This window comes from Colobus angolensis, unplaced genomic scaffold (genome assembly GCF_000951035.1).
Source record: "Colobus angolensis palliatus isolate OR3802 unplaced genomic scaffold, Cang.pa_1.0 Scaffold3, whole genome shotgun sequence".
Lineage (NCBI taxonomy): Eukaryota > Metazoa > Chordata > Mammalia > Primates > Cercopithecidae > Colobus > Colobus angolensis.
Window position 1 is genome coordinate 20,719,712 of NW_012116265.1, and position 22,006 is coordinate 20,741,717.

At 40.3% G+C, this 22,006-nt stretch overlaps 1 protein-coding gene across 7 annotated transcripts in view; it reads left to right on the forward strand.

Annotated features, from left to right (window-relative positions):
* NUMB (numb homolog (Drosophila)) overlaps positions 1-22,006 on the forward strand; it is a 205,435-nt gene that overhangs the window by 49,724 nt on the left and 133,705 nt on the right. For all 7 annotated transcript variants that reach the window (XM_011949606.1, XM_011949610.1, XM_011949608.1 and 4 more), the window contains one exon: positions 2,333-2,464. The gene's annotated coding sequence lies outside the window, so the exon portion shown is untranslated. The remainder of the gene's footprint in view (positions 1-2,332; positions 2,465-22,006) is intronic.

Genomic DNA, 22,006 nt, shown 5'->3' on the forward strand with positions numbered 1-22,006 from the left:
CACCGCAACCTCTACCTCCTGGGTTCAAGCAATTCTCCTGCCTCAGCCTCCCGAGTAGCTGGGATTACAGGCATGTGCCACCACGCCTGGTTAATTTTGTATTTTTAGTAGAGACAGGGTTTCTCTGTGTTGGTCAGGCTGGTCTCGAACTCCCGACCTCAGGTGATCCACCTGATCAGCCTCCCAAAGTGCTGGGATTACAAGCGTGAGCTACGGTGCCCAGCCAGGACCCCTCATCTCTTAAAAAAAAATAGTCAATTTCATGAGCGTTGTTCAGAATTAAATGGGATAATCCATAGGAGGTGCTTAGAAGAGCTTTTGGCAAATAATCAGTCCCCATTAAATGTTAGCTGCCCAGCTGGGCGTGGTGGTGCATGCCTGTAAACAGCAGTTTGAGAGGCCAAGCGGGGAGGATTGCTTAAGCCCAGGAGTTTGAGACCAGCATGTGCGAGACTGTCTTTACAGAAAAAGTTTTTAAAAACTAGCTGGGCATGGTGGCATGCACCTGTAGTCCTAGCTTCTTGGGAGGCTGAGGTGGGAGGATCATTGAGCCCAGGAGTTTGAGACTGCAGTGAGGCATGATTGTGCCTCATTTGAGTTTGAGTTTGAGACTGCAGTGAGGCGTGATTGTGCAGTGAGGCACCATTGCACTATAGCCTGGGCAACACATCAAGACCCTGTCTCTAAAAAAAAAAAAAAAGTTAACTGCTTCTTGTCTTCTTATTCAGAAACAGCACTATTGCCTTGTCTGGTGAATTTATTTTGCTTTTAAAATATGCATGTATGTTCAGATTGCAATATGATAGATGTGGGCACAAAATACACATTTAAAATTAGTTTTGGGGCCGGGTGCAGTGGCTCATGCCTGTAATCTCAGTACTTTGGGAGGCCGAGGTGGGCAGATCATCTAAGGTAGGGAGTTCAAGACCAGCCTGACCAACATGGAGAAACCCCGTCTCTACTAAAAATACAAAAAAATTAGCTGGGCATGGTGGCACATGCCTGTAATCCCAGCTACTCGGGAGGCTGAGGCAGGAGAATCGCTTGAACTCGGGAGGCGGAGGTTGCGGTGAGCCAAGATCGTGCCATTGCACTCCAGCCTGGGCAACAAGAGTGAAATTCTGTCTCAAAATAAATAAATAAATAAATAAAATTGGTTTTGGATAAAAGTTCTAAGAATTTTTACTTTTTGCTACTGTAACTTTAATTTCTGTAAAAATAGATTAGCCATTTACCAATTTATTGAATCAGTTTTTCTAATAAACTGTTTACTGATACCTGCTATTTATTAGGCATTGTACTAGATGCTAAGAATATAAAGTGGTGTAAACTTTGTTATAACCTTCAGCTGCTTAGAAGCTAGTGAAGAAAAGCACCACTGAGTTTTACAGTGTTTTAAACAAATACATATTTACAGTTTTGTAAATAACTCTTAACCCATTTATATTATATTTGAGATATATGTATCTATTTCCCTATTAAAATTGGGAGCTTTTCAGAGGAGGAACTAATCTTAGGTTTTGGGTAGCCCAGCAACAAGTAGACTACCTGTTACATATTGGATACCTAATAAATATTAGTTGAATAGTGAGTATGTAGGATGTCAGAAGTATAAGGAATTTTAGAGTTCACGTAAATCATACAGACACTAGAATGTCTAAAAAGAATTTATAGATTGCTCACACAGAATTACAGCTCTTGATTTTGACTATAGAGAACTTTAACAACTGCTACCATCTACTGCTACTTTCACATAATCTCATAAAATAAGCCATTTTAACACCAAAAATGTAGGAAGGACAGTCTCATAGTAAGCATAATTGGTAACTTTATAGTTTTTAGTCATGGCTAGCATCTGTTCAAGAGTTAGATTTGAACAACCACTATTTAATTCAACCCTCCCCTTTTAGAGATGATAAAATCGAGCCCATAGAGATGTATCAAAGTTCTTACAACAAGGGAGAATGATCACTGAGTTTGTAACCCAGGTCTTCTGACTCCTAGCTCAAAATTTTGATCTGGTTCCCTCAGTCTTCATCACATGATCAGACTTATGCATAGAGAATTTGTTACTTAACTGAGATCATATAGCTCTTAAGAATGTAAGGCTGGAACTTGAACGCATATTATCCACCTCAGTTTTTAAAATTGTCATTATTTTTGCCCTGTTTCAAGAATTGCATAGGCCAACTCTATTTTTAGTGAAACCTGTGCATTCACTTCCATGCATCCTAACCAACTCCATCAGTCCTTACTCAACTATAGAAGTGAAATTTTAAGTGATTGAAAGGAGGTATGTATATTTAAGATTTTCTTTCCTTGAAAATTTCAGATTTGAGGCTTAAGCAACTTCTTCTGGGGAAAAGTGCCAGTGCAGCTGCTGTTACAACTCAAGGTCTTGATCTGTATCCATAGGTTGGAATATTGGTGGGCCAGCAATCCTCAGACACCTCACTTAGGACAGGTAAGTGAAAGAGATATTTAAGGATAAGCAAAGTGGATTGAAGGCTAACAGTCTTTCTTCCTGTTTGTAGTTAGATGCAAACATTTTTTTGCCTTTACAAATATAACCCTTTGTCCTGATAAAACCACTTGGAATCTTAGGTGGGTAGGGCAAAACATTTTCTTTTTTTTTTTTTTTTTTTTTGAGACGGAGTCTCACTCTGTCACCCAGGCTGGAGTGCTGTGGCCGGATCTCAGCTCACTGCAAGCTCCGCCTCCCGGGTTCACGCCATTCTCCTGCCTCAGCCTCCCGGGTAGCTGGGACTACAGGTGCCGCCACCTCGCCCGGCTAATTTTTTTTTTTTGTAGTTTTTAGTAGAGACGGGGTTTCACCGTGTTAGCCAGGATGGTCTCGATCTCCTGACCTCGTGATCCGCCCGTCTCGGCCTCCCAAAGTGCTGGGATTACAGGCTTGAGCCACCGCGCCCGGCCAACATTTTCTTAATTGTAAGATGTGTGTCAAAATGTTTTATAATGGTAAAACTTAGAATAATTAAAATTGTTTTTCTTTTTGTCTGTTTTCTGGATTGTATTTATGAGCTTGTGTTGTAGTTATCTATTGCTGTGTAACAAAGTACCTCAAACTTAGTGGCTTAAAACAACAGTCATTTATTTTGTTCATGTATTTGCAATTTGAGCAAGGCTTGATTGGTAGGGATACTTGTCTCTGTTAACATATAGCATGAGGTGAGATGGCTAGAAGGGTTGGAGTGGCTCAGTGGCTGGGAACCGGAATCATTTGAAGGCAGGCTTGCTCACTCACATATCTGGTGGTTAATGCTGGCTGTTGGCTGGGACCTCAGCCTGGGCTGTTGGCAAGAACACCTTCATGTGACCTCTCCTTGTGGCTGCTTGGCTTCTTCACAGCATAGTACCTGGATTCCAAGAGAGAGAGCATCCCAAGAGAGGAAGGCAAAGGTGCATGGCATATTTGACTTGATTTTGGAAGTCACATAGTGTTACTTTGCTCTGTCCTACCAGTTGATGTAGTTGTAAAGGTCCTCCCAGGTTTCAAGGAAGCTGTGGACATAGACCCCACCACTTGAAAGGATCAACATCACATTGTAAGAAGAGCATATGGGATGGAATCTAATGTTGTAGGCATCTTTGGAAAATATTTGCCACGATTTGTATTACTTTTAAGATAATATAGATAACGTGAAATATATTAAAAAGAGGAATATTTGCAGGATGTTATAGTGTATGAGTTCAATAAGAATTTGATGTATTCTTGTGTAGTAGACTATGATATTGAAAATATCTAAACAGAAAAAAAGTGAAATAGATTTGGAATTTTCTTTCTTTCCTTTCTTCCTTTTCTTCTTTTTCTTCCTTTTCTTTCTTTCTTCTTTCTTTCTTTTTCTTCCTTCCTTCCTTCCTCCTTCCTTCCTTCCTTCCTTCCTTCCTTCCTTCCTTCCTTCCTTCCTTCCTTCCCTCCTTCGTTTCCTCCTTCCTTTCCTTCCTTTCCTTTCCTTCCTTTCCCTCCCTCCCTCCCTCCCTCCCTCCCTCTTCTTTCATTTTGCTCTTGTTGCCCAGGCTGGAATGCAATGGCATAATCTCGGCTCACTGCAACCTCTGCCTCCTGGGTTGAAGTGATTCTCCTGCTTCAGCCTCCCAGGTAGCTGGGATTGTAGGCATGTGCCACCACGCCCGGCTAATTTTGTATTTTTAGTAGAGACGGGGTTTCACCATGCTGGTCAGGCTGGTCTTGAACTCCTGACCTCAGGTGATCCACCCTCCTCGGCCTCCCAGAGTGCTGTGATTACAGGCATGAGCCACTGCATCTGGCCTGGAATTTTCTTTTGTGTCAACAAAACAGTATACTGCTACAATCAGAAGTAGAGACAAAAGTTTATAAACAAGATGGAAAATAAGATTTGTAGTTTGGAGTTGTGTTGTTGTTGTTGTTTTAAGAACATGTTAGTTCAAAGCCTACTTGGGTCTTTTTTTTTTCTTGTTTGTTTGAATAATTTGAGAATTATTTGGAAAATTGATTTCCAATATAAATTTGAGGACCGAATGCCAATATAATCATTATATACCTCCACATTTGTTTTGTCTGTCTCTCTTTCTTTAAGGGAAGTCTTTTTCAGGATTGTACAGGATTGTGTACAATTTTTTCAGGATTGTGCTAAATTTCTGGTAAATATCTTTTTTTTTTTTTTTTTTGAGATAGAGTCTCGCTCTGTCGCCCAAGCTGGAGTGCAGTGACTGGGTCTCAGCTCACTGTCTGGTAAATATCTTAAGTTTTTCTTCTTTTTTTTGAGACGGAGTCTTGCGCTGTCGCCCAGGCTGGAGTGAAGTGGCATGGTCTCAGCTCACTGCAAGCTCCGCCCCCCAGGTTCACATCATTCACCTACCTCAGCCTCCCGAGTCGCTGGGACTACAGGCATGTGCCACCTTGCCCAGCTAATTTTTTGTATTTTTAGTAGAGATGGGGTTTCACCATGTTGGTCAGGATGGTCTTGATCTCCTGACCTCGTGATCCACACGCCTCGGCCTCCCAAAGTGCTGGGATTACAGGCGTGAGCCCTCACGCCTGGCCAAGTTTTTTCAGTGGGATGAGAAAACTGCAAAGTTATAGAGTATTTGGTTGCCTTATTGACTGCTACCAGTTATATAAACTGCCTGTGGCAGATTTGAATATAACTAATACTCAAATTCTGGATGTGATAGAAAATATTTTTAGAGAATTCTGTAAACATTACATGTGATTGTGGTCTCTTCACTATAGGAATGGACAATAGGCTTTAGGAAGCAGAAGACCCAGAAGATTTTCTTGCTATCTAGATACTTTCTCATTCCAAAGTGATTTACATCATAGTGAGTTTAATTTAACAGAGTTGGCTCAGCACTATTTCCCTAGTATTTGCAGGTAAAATTCTATAATGGAAAAAAACTGAACCACCTAGTGTGTCAATAGAGGCAATATCAGAAGTTTGTTAATTCTCAACTGTTAATGATCAGAATTGACTGATTTTTGTGAAACAATATATTTTAGTTCAAAAGGTACAGTAATTGAGAAAGCTGTTTTTGTTTTTGTTTTGTTTGAGATAGGGTCTTCCTCTTTTGCCCAGGGAGGAGTGCAGTTAGCACTGTAGCCTCTGCCTCCCAGGCTCAAGTGATCCTCTTATCTCAGTCTCCAGAGTAACGGGGACTACAGATGCACGCTTCCATGCCTGGCTAGAGATGGGGTTTTGCTGTATTGCCCAGGCTTGTCTTGAACTCATGGGCTCAAGCCATCTGCTCACCTTGGCCTCCCTCCCAAAGGGCTGGGATGACAGGAGTGAGTTTTTTTTTTTTTTTTTTTGCATTTAAAATCAAGATGAGGCCTGGCATAGTGGCTCACTCCTGTCATCCCAGCACCTTGGGAGGCCCAGGTGGGTAGATTACTTGAGGCAGGGAGTTGGAGGCCAGCCTGGCCAAAATAGGGAAACCCCATCTCTACTAAAAATACAAAAAATTAGCTGGGTGTGGTGGTGCACGCCTGTAACCCCAGCTACTCTGGAGGCTAAAGTGGCAGAATCCCTTGAGCCCAGGAGGTGGAGGTTACAGTGAACTGAGATCTGTTCCACTGCACTCCAGCCTGGGTGACAGAAAGAGACTCTGTCTCTAAAAAAACCCAAAAATAAATAAATAAAACCAAGATAAGGTATTTTACAATAGACAGATTAGGAATAATGATTATAGGTAATGTAAAATACTGTATCTTAAATAACAAATATATGCATATATGTGCAAGCGTACAGAAAGCCTTTAAGCATTTAACTTGACTTTTTGTTTTAAACATTTGTTTTTAGCTCACTTTTGCTTTTAAGAAGTCAGAGTAGGTTAATTGCTGATATCTGATACAGATCTGTTGAATACATTATCTTCTGTAGGCCTGTGTCTAAGGGGATGAAAATCTCTCAAATAGTGAAATACTGTTCTCTGAAACAAATAACAACAAAAGTTCCTAAACACTCTAAAGAAATTACAAATATGGTAGTGTTTATTTTGGTACTTTATGTAATCCTTGGAAGGAAGTAAATGATGAAGTTCTTGGGTAAAGATACATGACTATGTAAAGTTAATTTTATTTTTATGTATTTTTTTTTTAGCGACAGGTCTTACTATGTATTGCCAAGGCTGGAGTGCTGTGGCTATTCATAGGCGCGATCATAGCGTACTTGTATCTTTGCGTATCTGGGACTATAGGTGTGCACCACTGTGCAGGGCCTGTACAAATTATTTTAAAATGCAAAAAGGACTTTTAGTAATTCTGGAAGAAATAAGTTATATTGCTTAGAGATTAGTGTTCTCCTACTTACCATTTTTTAAAATGAGATTCCTGGTTCTAAAATTACAGTGATTCTTATTTGAAAAACAGCATTCAGTTCATGTTTTTACAGGTTTTTGTTAATACAGAAGTTACATGACTTTTTTATTACTCCTAACCCTCCTGTACCCTCTAGTCCTAATTATTAAAAGGTATAGTACCTTCTGTGAATGAAGTGTTTAACAAAAGTGTTTAACATTTGGAGTAGGGAAGTAATTAGCATATCATAAAAATTTACCATTTTAACCATCTTTAAATGTTAAGTGCATTCACATTGCTCTGCAGCCAATATTCAGAACTCCTTTGATCTTGCAAAACTGAAGCTCTATACCCATTATTATTATTATTATTTATTTATTTTATTTACTTATGTATTTTTTTGAGACAGAGTCTTGCTCTGTCTCCTAGGCTGGAGGGCAGTGGTGTGATCTTGGCTCAGTGCACCTTCCACCTCCCAGGTTCAAGTGATTCTCATGTCTCAGCTTCCCAAATAGCTGAGATTACAGACATGTGCCACCACATTTGGTTAATTTTTGTATTTTTAGTAGAGATGGGGTTTCACCATGTTGACCAGGCTGGACTTGAACTCCTGACCTTCAGTGATCTGCCTGCCTCAGCCTCCCAAAGTGCTGGGATTACAGGTGTGACCCCCACCTCGGTAGCTGGGATTACAGGTGTGCGCCACCATGCCTGGTTAATTTTGTATTTTTAGTAGAGATGGGATTTTGCTATGTAGGCTAGGCTGGTCTGGAACTCCTAACCTCATGTGATCTGCCTGCCTTGGCCTCCCAAAGTTCTGGGATTACAGGCATGAGCCACTGTGCCTGGCCAGTTTTCTTTATGTTTTGTGGAGAATGTTGGTATTTTTATTTTAGTCTTCTGTGGGTTGTGGTTCCATATAAATTCAGTTTTCTGAGCTTTGGCAGTGTTATTCAGAACTGTCCCACAAGTGTTCCACCCAGTGGTCAGTCTGGGATCTGGGTGTAGGTCTACTCATTATCTCAGTTATCAAAGTTTTTATTATGCCAGTTGGTATCAGATGCATAACTACACAGGTTGAAGATGAGCCCAGCAGTTCATAAACAACATTATGGGGTCACTTTCCTACGGACAGAAAGAGAAGGAAAAAAAACCCCAAAACAGTGGAGTTGTCCTGCCCACTTGGAGGCAAGGCTCCACTGTATGGAGAGAAAGGTTCCCTTCCTTCAAAAGTTCTGTTCCTGGAGGTGGCTTTCCACTCCCAGATTCTTCTGCTGTTGCTGCTGCCCCCACCATGGATGACCTGGGGACTGACACATGAGAGTATGGAGTTTTCCCAAGCTGCTGAGCACAGTGGCTCACACCCGTAATGCTAGCACTCTGGGGGGACGAGGCGGGAGGATAACTTGAGCCCAGGAGTTTGAGGTTGTGGGAGCTGTGATTGTGCTACTACATTCTAGCCTGGGCAACAGAGTGAGACCCTGTCAAAAAAAAAAGAGAAAAAAATACCCAAAGGATTTCCCTCATCTTCTCTGAGCTGTAGGAGTTCCCTTTACTGGCCTTGAGCCAGAGCTAGAGGGTTCTGTTTCTCTCTCCGCCTGCACCATTGTGCTTAGTTCTGGGTTTTAGGTTGTGTTGAGTTCAGGTTGGAGGATACTAGAGGGAAAAAAAAAGATAAACTCATAGCTGGTTTGGGGGTAGTTGGAATTCTGGTGATTTCCCTGGATCCACCTGTGATATTTACAGCATCTTCAAATAGCTGTTCATGCATTCTGTCCCAGTGTTATAGTTAACTGGAAGATAAAGGGAGATGTATTTACTTCATCTTACCAAGCAAGAAATCTTCCCAACATTTTTAACTTTTTGCTTTGAAATAATTTTCTCACGTCTGTAATCCCAGCACTTTGGGAGGCGGAGGCGGGCACGTCACTAGGTCAGGAGTTCGAGACCAGCCTGGCCAACATGGTGAAACCCTGTCTCTACTAAAAATGTAAAAATCAGCTGGGCGCGGTGGTGCATGCCTGTAATCCCAGCTACTCGGGAGGCTGAGGCAGAAGAATTGCTTGAACCCAGGAGGCGGAGGTTGCAGTGAGCTAAGATCACACCATTGCACTCCAGCCTGGGTGACAGAGCAAGACTCTGTCTCCAGGAGAAAAAAAAAAAAGAAAAGAAATAATTTTAGATTCACAGAAAGGTATACAAATAGGAAAATGAAGTCCTCTGTGTCCTTTACCCAGTTACATAGCTACATAGCTGTAGTACAATACCAAAACCAGGAAATTAACATTAACACCAACTTTTTATTATGGAATATTTCAAATGTGCAGAATGTTGTAAGACGTATGTTGAACATCTGTATATCCCCCACTGATATTTCAATATTTTTTCGTATTTTCCCATACTTTATATGTGTATTCTAATATGTATGTATCCTCTTTTATATAAACCACTTGAAAGTAAGTTGCAGACATCATGATAATTTACCTCTAAATACTTGAGCATGCATCTTCTAAGAAAAAGGATATTATACTTCAGTAAACATTTATTATTAAATGCAAACTGTTTTTTTCCTATAACCCCAAGACCTGATCATACCTAAGAAAATTAACTATGAAGTTTTTTGGACAAGAGTCTTAACTTTTGTTTTGAAGCATGTTATCTCTTTTTTTTTTTTTCAACCTTTTTTTGTTTTTTGAGACATAGCCTTGCTTTGTCGCCCAGACTGGAGTTCAGTGGCACAATCTCAGCTCATTGCAACCTCTGCTTCCCAGGCTCAAGCGATTCTTGTGTCTCAGCTTCCCAAGTAGGTGGGATGACAGACGTGCGCCACAATGCCTGGCTAATCTTTTTTTTTTTTGGATGGAGTCTTGCTCTGTCACCCAGGCGATCTTGACTCACTGCAACTTCTGCCTCTGGGGTTCAAGTGATTCTTCTGCCTCCGTCTCCTGAGTAGCCGGGACTACACGGCCGTGCCACCATACCTGGCTAAGTTTTGTATTTTTAGTAGAGACGGGGTTTCACCATATTGGCCAGGCTGATTTCAAACTCCTGACCTCATGATCTGCCTACCTTGGCCTCCCAAAGTCCTGGGATTACAGGCGTGATCCACCACACCCGGCCTCTTTTTTTCTGTATTTTTAATAGAGACAGGGTTTCGCCATGTTGGCCATGTTGTTCTCAAACTCCTGGCCTCAAGTGATTGGCCTGCCTCGGCCTCCCAAAGTGCTGGGGTTACAGGCGTGAGCTGCCATGCCCCACCAATCTCTTGAAGGCTTATATTATTATTCAAGGATGTGTCCCTTCTGATGATATACTCTTGGTGATTATTTTGAGAGTCTGAGCTCTTACCATGTGCGTAATTCAGAGCCCAGGGAGCTCCCTGATTCTGTATTCTTGTCTCTCATTCTTTCCTCAGCTCAATCTTCTCACAGCTCCCAGTCAGAATAGTCCTCATCAGGAGATTGTAACTTTGTCAGACTAATTTAGGACTAGTACGTGACTTCGTTTTTAATTATTGGCCAGGAAGTTACTTACAGTTAAAATTGTGGTAGAGTTTCTGATATGGTGATATATAAGAAGTGAGTCAAGCTGTAAGTAATTGAAAACCTGACTATAAAGCTTACATAAATCTGAAGTCAGCAGTTGCTCATGTTGCTTTAATGGTTCAACATTGCTGGGGCCTATGAATTTGTGACTTGCTTGGCCTTTCATGGTCTTAAGACAGCTACTGCAGCTCCAGCCTTCCACCTACATTCAAGGAAGAAGGAAAAAGACTATGCCAAGGAAAAGCTTTCTTATTAGTGATTCCAGCAAGTCACTTCTAATGTTCCAAGGGCCAAAATTGGGTCATGTGATCACCTCTAGCTGTTTTCGTCTTTTGGCCTCTGTAATGAGAGGCAAGGAGGGAGCAGGGATTTGGGAATGACTTTTTGAGTAACCAGTTAACATCTGTCACAGTTATATGATTATATTTATTTTATATCAAAATTGTGTTCATTTGACTTCAGTGTGATGTTCAGCACATAGGTGCTTTGTTATTACATAGTAATATTTAACTGGATAGTGTGGAGAACAAAAGGACTAAAAATAGTAAAGATAGTTTTAAATTTAGTTGTGAAAGTGAGCTTTTGATAATGCAAAGTGAAACTTGGCTTGTATCTTGAGACACTGGGCAAGTTACTGAATTTATAAGCCTCTATTTCCTCATCTGTAAAATGGAATTAATAATATCTGACTTTTAGGGCAGTCTTGAAGTTTGAAGGAGATAATTTATGTAAAGTACCTAATACAGTGCCTAATACATTGGAGGTGCTACAATGGAAGATATTATTATAATTGTTTGGTTTATGGACATTGGGGTAGAATGAAAGAGCACAGACTTTATAGCAGAAGATTATATTTGATTCCTAGTTACACTACATAGTTGTTGTGTGTTCTTAGGCAAATCAGTTAATCTCTCTGAGATAGTAATGTAGTGTGTAATCTCTGAGGATTGTTAGAAAGATTAGATATTATATGTACAGTGAAATAATTTATGGGCTCTCAGTAAAAGGCATCTGCTCCTGCTATTTTTAGTTATTATTTTTGTGTTTTAGGATCCATATAGCAGATAGGGACTCAATCATTTAATTTATTCTAGAGATTTATTTGTGATCAAGGAGATATTGTTGATTAGTAGTATTTTTCTTCATCTGTTGAAGAAAAATAGCTGCAGAAACTGGATTTGAATTATGAGGTCTATTTCCACCATGATTAAAAAGTTTTCGGCTGGGTACAGTGGCTCACATCTGTAATCCTAGCACGTTGGGAGGCTGAGGCAGAGGAATCACTTGAGCTCAGGAGTTTGATTCCAGCCTGGGCAAACATAGTGAGACCTTGTCATTACAAAAAATCCTAAAAATTTAGCTGGACATGGTGGTGTGTGCACGTGGTCCTAGCTACTCATGAAGGCTGAGGCAGGAAGATTACTTGAGCCCAGCAGTTTGAGGCTGCAGTGAGCTCTGATTGCACCCCACTGCTCTCCAGCCTGGGTGACAGAGTGAGACCCTGTCTCAAAAACAAATTTAGGCCCAACACAGTGGCTCACGCCTGTAATCCCAGCACTTTGGGAGGCCGAGGTGGGCGGATCACAAGGTCAGGAGATTGAGACCATCCTGGCTAGCATGGTGAAACCCCGTCTCTACTAAAAATACAAAAAATTAGCCGGGCGTGGTGGCAGGCACCTGTGGTCCCAGCTGCTCGGGAGGCTGAGACAGGAGAATGGCGTGAACCCGGGAGCCAGAGCTTGCAGTGAGCCGAGATCGCGCTACTGCACTCCAGCCTGGGCGACAGAGCAAGACTCTGTCTCAAAAAAAAATAATCTAGTCTTACATATTTTGTTAGTGGTTTCCATTGTACATATGGATGTGCTCTGGTGCCTTTGACATGAACCTTCCAGATCTGTACTTCTTTGTTTTGTTTGTTTATAGCCAGTTAGTTGTTACTGTTCTTGAGTACCATCCCGGTTTTTTTTTTTTTTTTTTTCTGGTTAGTTTTTATAAGACTTAATTTTTTTAGAACAGTTTCAGGTTTATAGCAAAATTGAGCAAAAAAATAGAGAGTTTCCATATACCTGTTGCCCCCACAAACCCACAGCCTTTCTTACTGTCAACATTCCTTACCAGAATAGTACACAGGAGATATAAGAAAAATCAAACGAATACAAACTCAATATAGCACAGCATCTCTGGTTACCAAAATGTATGGGGATTTCTGTCTACCAGCAACCACTCAATTCTTTGGAAGACACCAGCTGGGTATCCTACATTTTAACTCAATTCTGACATTATTTACTTGGAGATAGAATCAGATCCCACAGGTTGAGGGCTCAGTCCCCTACTTCAATTGCCAGCCCCAGGTTGTGTCCTGTGCTTCTGGCTGATTAGCCATAAATCGGGGTTACCACAGCTCCCTCTTTTGGTTCAATTAATTTGCTAGAGTGGCTCACAGAACTCAGGGAAACACTTCGTTTGCATTTATAGGGTTATTATAAAGGATATTACAAAGGAGACAGATGGAAGAGATGCATAGGGCAAGGTATAAAGCGGCATGGGTCTTCCATGCCTTCTTCAGGTGTGCCACCCTCCAGGAACCTCCATGTGTTCATCTGTCCAGAAGCTCTCCAAACGCTGTCCTTTCAGGTTTTTATGGAAGCTTCATTACATAGGCATGATTGATTAAGTCGTTGGCCATTTGTAATCAGCTTATCCTTCAGCTCCTCTTCCCTCTCTGGAGGTTGGGGGCTGGGGCTGGAAATCCCAACCCTCTTATGCCTTGGTCTTTCAGGTGACCAGCCTTTATCCTTGAAGCTATCTAGAGATCTCATTAGCATGTAAAAGATACTCATCACTCCAGAGGTGCCAATAGTTTTATGAGGTATATGTCAAGAAAGGGGAAGAAGACCAATTATATGTTTCATAATTTGTTATAATCGATAAACCCACATTGATACATTATTTTCACCCAAAGTCCTTAGATTATATTAGAATTTATTCTTGGTGTTGTACTTTCAGTGGATTTTGGCAAATGTAATGACGTGCATCCACCATTGTAGTGTCATGCAAAATAGTTTTACTACCCTAAAGATTCTGTGTGCTCTGACTGTCCATCCCTTCCTCTCACCTAACCTTTGGTAACCACTGATCCTTTTCCTGTCTCCATAGTTTTGCCTTTTCCAGAATGTCATATAGTTGGAATCATATAGTATATGTAGCTTTTTCAGATTGGCTTCTTTCGCTTAGTAATGTGCATTTAAAGTTCTTTCATGTCTTCTCTTCATGACTTGATAGCTCACTTGCTTGCTTATTCATTTATATATTTTCACTTTTGTTTTTATTTTTGTTTTTTGAGACAGAGTCTCACTCTGTTGCCCATGATCTCAGCTCACTGCAACCTCCATCTGCTGGGTTCAAACGATTCTCCTGCCTCAGCCTCCCAAGTAACTGGGATTACAGACACCACCACATCCAGCTAATTTTTGCATTTTTTGTAGAGATGAGGTTTCTCCATGTTGGCTAGGCTGGTCTCAAACTTCCGGCCTCAAGTGATCCACTGGCCTTGTCCTCCCAAAGTGTTGGGATTACAGGTGTGAGCCACCGCGCCTGACCTGTTTATTTATTTTTTAGAGACAGGCTCTTGCTGTGTTGCGCATGCTGGAGTGCAGCGGTGTAGTCATAGTTCACTGCAAGCTCAAACTCCTGTCCTCAAGCAGTCCTCCTGGTTTAGCCTCCAGAGTTGTTGGAATTACAGATGTGAGCCACTGCATATGGCTAAGCCTTTTTTTTTCTGGCATATTTTCTTTTCTTTTTTTTTTTTTTTAGACATAGTTTCGCTCTTGTTGCCCAGGCTGGAGTGCAATGGTGCAATCTCGGCTCACCACAGCCTCTGTGTCCTGGGTTCAAGTGATTCTCCTGCCTCGGCCCCCTAAGTAGGAGGAATTACAGGCATGCACCACCACACCCGGCTAATTTTGTATTTTTAGTAGAGACAGGGTTTCTCCATATTGGTCAGGCTGGTTTCTAACTCCAGACTTCAGGTGATCCACCCGCCTCAGCCTCCTAAAGTGCTGGGATTATAGGCATGAGCCACCGTGCTGGCTCTGGCATATTTTAAATCCACAGTTGGTTGAACCCATGGATATGGAGGGCCAACTGTATTTAATATGCTTAATGTAAGTATGTGCTTATTTTTGAAATATTTTCCTATTGTTTTATGTGTATGTGTTTTTAAGCTGTATAATGTTATTATGCTCTGAATCTTATTTATTCTTTTTTGATCAAAAGGAATTATGCAAGCACATACTATATTTGTAAATCTAGTTGACAAAAACCGACTGTTGTATAATGTTCCATTGTATATGTATTTCCATATTTTACTTGTATATTTCTCTAATAATTGATACCTAGGTGTGTTGAAAACTAACACAAATAGTGCTGCTGTGTACATCCTTATGCATATATCCTATTGATGTGTGCAAAGGTTACTCTAGTATATACCGAGAAAAGAAATTGCTGACTTGTGGCCCATACACATACTTAATTTCACTAAATATTGCCAAGTTGTTTTTTAGAATGGCTACCCAGTTTATGCTCCCACCCGTAGTGAATTAGGATTCCTATTTCTTTAAATACTCACCAATATTTGATCTTATCCATCTGTTTAGCCTTGTCAATCTGATGGGAATTAAGAAGTATATTGTTTTAATTTCTATTTCTGTGATTGAGTGTGAGGTTGGGCATCTTTTCATTTACTTGTTACCATTTGGGTTTCCCCTGCTTAGTGACTAAAAAAAAAAAAAAAAAAACCCAAAATAATATATATTTGTTGTAGATATTTTTGAAAATACAAATGGGCAAATGGGCAAATATAAAAAGATCATCTGTAATACCCTAATCCAAAGATAATTGCTATTAACCTTGGCTATATCTTTCTGGTCGTTACACACACACACACACACACACACTCATTCTCTCTCTCTCTCTTTCTCTCTCTGTGTCTCTCTCATATACAAATATGTAGTTTATTGATGGGATTATATACACAGTTTTCTTACATGTTTTCCTTTCACAATAATTTATGACCATTTCCCCATGTTGTTAGACATTTTAAAATATCACCATTTAATAGGTGCATATTTCATTTTATAGCTTTAAATTATTTAATCTTCTGTTGTGGGATATTTAAGCTATTTTTGATTTTTTTCTCATTAACAATTTGGTGAACTGTTAAACCTACATTTTTATGTGGCAAAGCTAGAGGGATTATGTTCCTGCTGTTTTTGTGAAACTGGGTTTTATAGCACATGCATTGCAGGCTGTCTTAGGATATTTTCCGCTTGGATTCTAGGGCAGCTGTTAATGCTTAGTTTTGTAAACAGACACATATAGCCCTTGATGCTCCAGGGCTAGAGTTCAAAGACTTCTCAGCTGGGCCTTTACCATTCTTTCTTTTTCCACTTTATCAAGGCCAGGTTAACACAGAAGGAGAGTGCAGTAGCAGACTTGGTCTTAATGTTTAAATATCAGTGTCTTCTCTAGAGGGGGTGCAAAACTTCCAACTATACAGAACTCTTAATCCAAACCTTTATAGACATGTATGTATATATGAATGAATGTGTGTGTGAATATTTAATGACCAGAAAGATATAGCCAATGCAAATAACTTCATTTTTAATTGTTAATAGATTTTTATTATAAAAGTGAGAATGCTCATAAAACAATTAAGAAAATACAGAAAGCCATTAAGAAAATTCCCATAATTCTCTTACCCAAAGATAACTGCTTAATTACCATTTTGCCTTATATCTTTTTAGATATTTTTCTAGTTAGTGTGCTTGGGCCAGCTAGCACTAGCTCACCAGAGCCAATAATTAAGAAATTATGCAAGCCCAAATTGTTGGTAGGTTGATATTAGCAATGGTGGAATTAGCTACATCAGTGAATTTGGCAAATGCTACAAAGCAGGGCTTCTTTCTCCCTGCTGAATTCCTCCCCAATCTGGTTTATCAGTACAGCACTGCATGTATATATCATATCGATGAATATAGATCTTCATTTTTAATGGTTTCATAGAAGTCCATTTGTTAGATCAATGATTCTCAGCCTGGTCTTTGGACCAGAGAAAGCAGCATTACTTGGGAATTTGTTAGAAGTGCATATTCTTGGCCTCCACCCAGACCTACTGAATTGGAAACCTGGTTTGGGGGCCCAGGAATCGGTGGTTGTTTTGTTTTGTTTGAGACGGCATATCACTCACTGTGTTGCCCAGGCTGGAGTGCAGTGGTGTGATCTCAGCTCACTACAACCTCTGCCTCCCAGGTTCAAGTGTTTCTCTGGTCTTAGCCTCCTGAGTAGCTGAGATTACAGGTGTGCGCCACCATGCCTGGATAATTTTTTGTATTTTCAGTAGAGACAGGGTTTCACCATGTTGGCCAGGCTGGTCTCAAACTCCTAACCTCAAGTGATCTGCCCACCTCAGCCTCCCAAAATGCTGGGATTACAGGCATGAGCCACTGCACCCAGCCGCAATCTATGGTTTTACAGACCCTTCAGGTGATTCTGATACATGCTAAAGTTTGAGAATCATATACCGTAAATTATCTGATTGGTCTGATGATTCTGTGTGAAATATTCTTCAATATATGCTCATTTTAAGGTCTTCAGTTGCATATTGTAAAACTGTATTCTAAAAAGACTGGTGGCTCACACCTGTGTTCCCAGCACTTTGAGAGGCTGAGACAGGATTATCAGTTGAGCTCAGGAGTTTGAGACCATCCTGGGTAACATAGCAAGGCCTTGTTTCTCCAAAACAAAACACACACACAAAAACTAGTCAGGCCTCGTGGTGTGGGCCTGTAGACCCAGCTGCTCTGGAGGCTGATGTGGGAAGATCCCTTGAGCCCAGGAGTATGAAGTTCCATTGAGTTATGATTGTGCCACTGTACTCCAGCTTGGGCCACAGAGCAAGACCTTGTTGCTTAAACACACACACTCACACACCCTAATAATTAAAATAGATAGATTAGATAGATGGATAGATGGGTAGATGGATGGATAGAGGGGCAGGGTGGTCAGGTATTGTACCTCATGCCTGTAATCTCAGCACTTTGGGAGACTGAGGCAGGAGGATCACTTGAGCCCAGGAGTTTAAGGTTACAGTGAGCTATGGTTGTGCCACTGCGCCCCAGCCACGTGACAGAATTAGTCCCTATCTCTACAAAAAATAAAAATTAAAAATTAACCAGGCATATGGCATATGCCTGTCTCTAAAAAATTTAAAAAAATAAATCAAAAAGACTATACTAGTTTTCATTTCTACCTCAAGTTGATATCAACTCCAATTTAGACTTATTTTCCATATATAGAAGAAACAGCTATGTTAAGGACTTTATTTCTCTTTCAGCTGTGTCTGTATCCATCTAGCCATTCTAGAACTCAATTCTCCTTCATTGTCTTCAACAATAACATATTTTAAGGTTATTTTCATTTTTTCAAAGAGGACAGTTGAGACACAGGAAAAACTATGCTTTGCCTGCAGAACACCTAATGTCATGTGTAGCTATACATATGAATACTTACTTTTAATCCCTGTGTGAATGATTAGCCTATGTTTCATTCCTCATCTCTGGCACATTAACATCATTCTGAAATAACCCCTTTTAAATTTAATTTAATTTAAATTTTAATATTTTATTATTTTACAGATAGAGTTTCGCTCTGCCACCCAGGCTGGAGTGCAGTGGTATGATCACAGCTCACTGCAGCCTTGACCTCCTGGGCGCAAGCAGTCCTCCCACCTCTGCCCCCCAAGTAGCTAGGACTATAGGGACACACCACCTGCCAGGCTAATTTTTGTATTTTTTGTAGAGACAGGGTTTTGCCATGTTGCCCAGGCTGGTCTCAAACTCCTGGGCTCAACCAGTCTACCTACCTCTGCCTCCCAAAGTGTTGGGATTACAGGCATGAGCCACAACACCCAGCCCCTCACCCCTTTAAAATGTATTAGTATTCATTGCAGCGTTTATTCACAATAGCCAAGATACGGAATCAACCTAAGTGTCCATCAACAGATGAATGGATAAAGAAATGTCGAGTGTGTGTGTGTGTGTGTGTGTGTGTGTGTGTGTATACATCATGTGTAGCCATACTTATGAATACCTATTCTAATCCCTTTTTTTTTTTTTTTGAGACAGAGTCTTGCTCTGTCACCCAGACAGGAGTGCAGTGGCGCGATCTCTGCTCACTGTAAGCTCCACCTCCCGGGTTCACACCATTCTTCTGCTTCAGCCTCCCGAGTAGCTGGGACTACAGGCGCCTGCCACCACGCCTGGCTAATTTTTTGTATTTTTAGTAGAGATGGGATTTCACCGTGTTAGCCAGGATGGTCTTGATCTCCTGACCTCGTGATCCGCCCGCCTCGGCCTCCCAAAGTGCTGGGATTACAGGCGTGAGCCACCACGCCCGGCCTCTAATCCCTTTTTAATCCCTGTATTTATTATTGTGTTAGAGACAAGATTTCGCTCTGTTCCCTAGGCTGGAGATACAGCCATATGTAACACACACACACACACACGAATACTATTCAACCTTAAAGAAGGAGATCCTTTCATTTGTAACATTGTGGATGAACCTGGAGGACATTATGCAAAGTGAAATAAGGTAGGCATAGAAAGACAATGTGGCTTTATTTAAAAACTTACAAACATTGCTGGATGCTAACATTGACTTTTATTCTGAATATAAACACGAAAGAATAAAAGAATGTGAAATGTTATTTTTGATTCCAAATGAAGAAATATATAAGCAAAAAAAAAAAAAAGACAGACAAATACTTCATGATCTCATTTATAAGTGGAGTCTTAAAAAGTCAAATTCAGAAACAGAGTAGAATGATGGTTTCCAGGTTCTGGGGAGGAAGAGAGGGAACAGGTCAAAGGGTACAAAGTTTTGGTTAGGATGAATAAGTTCTGGAGATCCTTTGTACAACAATGGTGACTATAGTTAATAATAATGTATTATATACTTGTAAAGGAGAGCAGAGTGTGGTGACTTGTGCCTGTAGTTCTACCTACTCAGGAGGTGTAGGCTAGGGGATCACTAGGACCCAGGAATTCAAAGCTGTAGTGAGCTATGGTCACACCACTGCACTTCAGCCTGGGCAACAGAGTGACACAATCTCTCTTTTTTTTTTTTTTTTTTTTTAACTGCAAAGACAGTAAATCTTAAATGTTCTCACAAAACCAAAATAAGTATGTGAGGTGATGGATATGTTAATTAGCTCAATTTAACCATTTCACAATGTATACATCAAAACATCACATTGTATATCATAAGTATATAATTTTTATTTGTCTCCCGGGATGCAGTGGCTCACGCCTGTAATCCCAACATTTTGGGAGGCCGAGGTGGGTTGATCACCTGAGGTCATGAGTTGGAGACCAGCCTGGCCAACATGGTGAAACTCTGTCTCTATTAAAAATATAAAATTACAGGTGCACGCCCATAATCCCAGCTACTTGGGAGGCTGAGGCAGGAGAATCGCTTGAACCCAGAGGCAGAGGCTGCAGTGAGCCAAGATCACACCATTGCACTCCAGCCTGGGCACACGAGTGAAACTCTGTCTCAAAAAAGAATAATAATTTTTATTTGTCAACTATACCTTGACAAAAAATTAATTTAAAAATTAAATTTCACATTAAGATTAAATGCAAAAAAAATGTATTAAGACCCACTTGCTATGAAAGTTGCTACTAATGGTGCCAAGCTATTAGAAGAGGGGATAGAAGAGGGGAAAAGATCCCAACAAAAACTTGTGACTCTTCTTGGCTCAGAGAGACAATAAAATGGAAGTGCTTTATTTTAAAGAATTTTATTAGATTAGGAGCCAGAATTCACAAGTATTGGTGAAAAGAATAATAATTTAGGCAGGTTTGCCATATTTCATTGGCACTGGGTTATTGACACCTAGTGTTTTTTGATGATGCATTGTTATTAAAGAGCAACTGCAAACATTAAAACTGGCTCTTATTCCAACCTTCCAGCCTTCAGTTACTTTTTGCTAGAATGAGTGCTTTGGACACAAACTGTTAATTTTGTGATGGCATTGGAGTCTGTCAAATTGCCAATCTTTCAGATTTATAAAGCCTCAGAAATCATGTGATTTAATTAAGCATTCCATGATTTTGTTCTTATTGCTATCTCCAAAGTTTATGTTCTTGACCTAACAATTAGTTGTCAGAGTTACTGCTCTGAAAGAAATGGTGAATATTGCAATTGAAATGATAGCCCCCTTATTTTATAACTCATCTTACCTTCCACTACAGTGTGGTAGACCAGATAGCTGTCTAGCCTTAGTCAAGCCACTTAATTTCTGTATGCCTTAGTTTTCTTACCTGTAAAATTGGGCTGCTGATAACCATTTCAGATTATTATCAGGATTAAATGCAATGTGATATATAATGTGCACAGCACTGTTCACATAGACACTTAGTAATTTATAGATTCCTTTCAACATCTCAACTTCTCCTTTTAATATGAGTAAGTGTTCTTTACAGGTCCCTCTTGATATTTCCTCGCCTCACCATTAGTTGTTAACCTTTTTTGGGTTCTTATCCTTCTTGCAGAATCTGACATAAGCAGTGACCCCTCTTCCCAGAAAAATGCACGTGTTTATTTAACTTTGCCTACAACTTTGGGACTTCATAGAACTTCCTCCACCCCCCCAAAAAATCCCTCAATCTCATCTATGGACCATGTTAAGGATCCTCTTACCCTTGGTAGACTTCCTCAGTTTTCCTAGCTTTGGTTGTCATCTCACTGTAGATGGTTCCTAAATCTGGTTTTCTTTCTTTTGAACTGCTACCTGCCAGATGTTATCATGGTATCTTAATATAATAGAGACTTAATCAGTGAATGGAAGAGTAAATTGCAACATTTAATTATTTTTATTACAGGCCAAATAAATATATGACACTGTGTGGCTAGATTTAGAGATCTGTGTTGACTGAAAACTACAAGAGATCTGTGTTGACTGAAAACTACAGCTAATAAAGTTAAGTCAGGTTAGATATCGACTAAGGCACAACTGTCTAATTTCCTGAGGTACTGACTGAAGTTTACTCGTAAGCTTGTGAAACAGTTTCAGTCACAGTTCCAAGTGTGGTAGCCTCTTTCAGATTGCAGGCTACCAGCCAAAATGTCATCTCATCTGAAAATCTGCTATTTCTCTTTCAAATGTTATGGAGAGCTGGGTGTTATTAGAGCCTTTTGCATCAACTTTTTCACCCGTTCACAGAAACCCATTTTAAGGGGGAAAAAGAGGTATTGGCTCAAGTAACTGAATAATCCAGTCAAATCATTTAGCGGCAAGAATGACTTTCAGGGGCTTTTACTTTGATCCTGTATTTCTCAGCTCTGTTTTTCTTTGCCTCTTGGCCTTACTTCTCCTGAGATGAGCTTTCTTCAGGTAGTCAAGGGAAGATGGCTGCAAGCACCTGCAGTCCACATTGGTTGTATAGTTGCAATCCTGCAGGAATCAAGGTAATATTTCCCCATCATGTAAAAAAAAAAAAAAGAAAAAGAAAAAAAAAAAAACCCTGGGGACGACTTTGGACTGGCTTGGGTGATTTAGTTAATTTGCCTCTTGGCCTTACTTCTCCTGAGATGAGCTTTC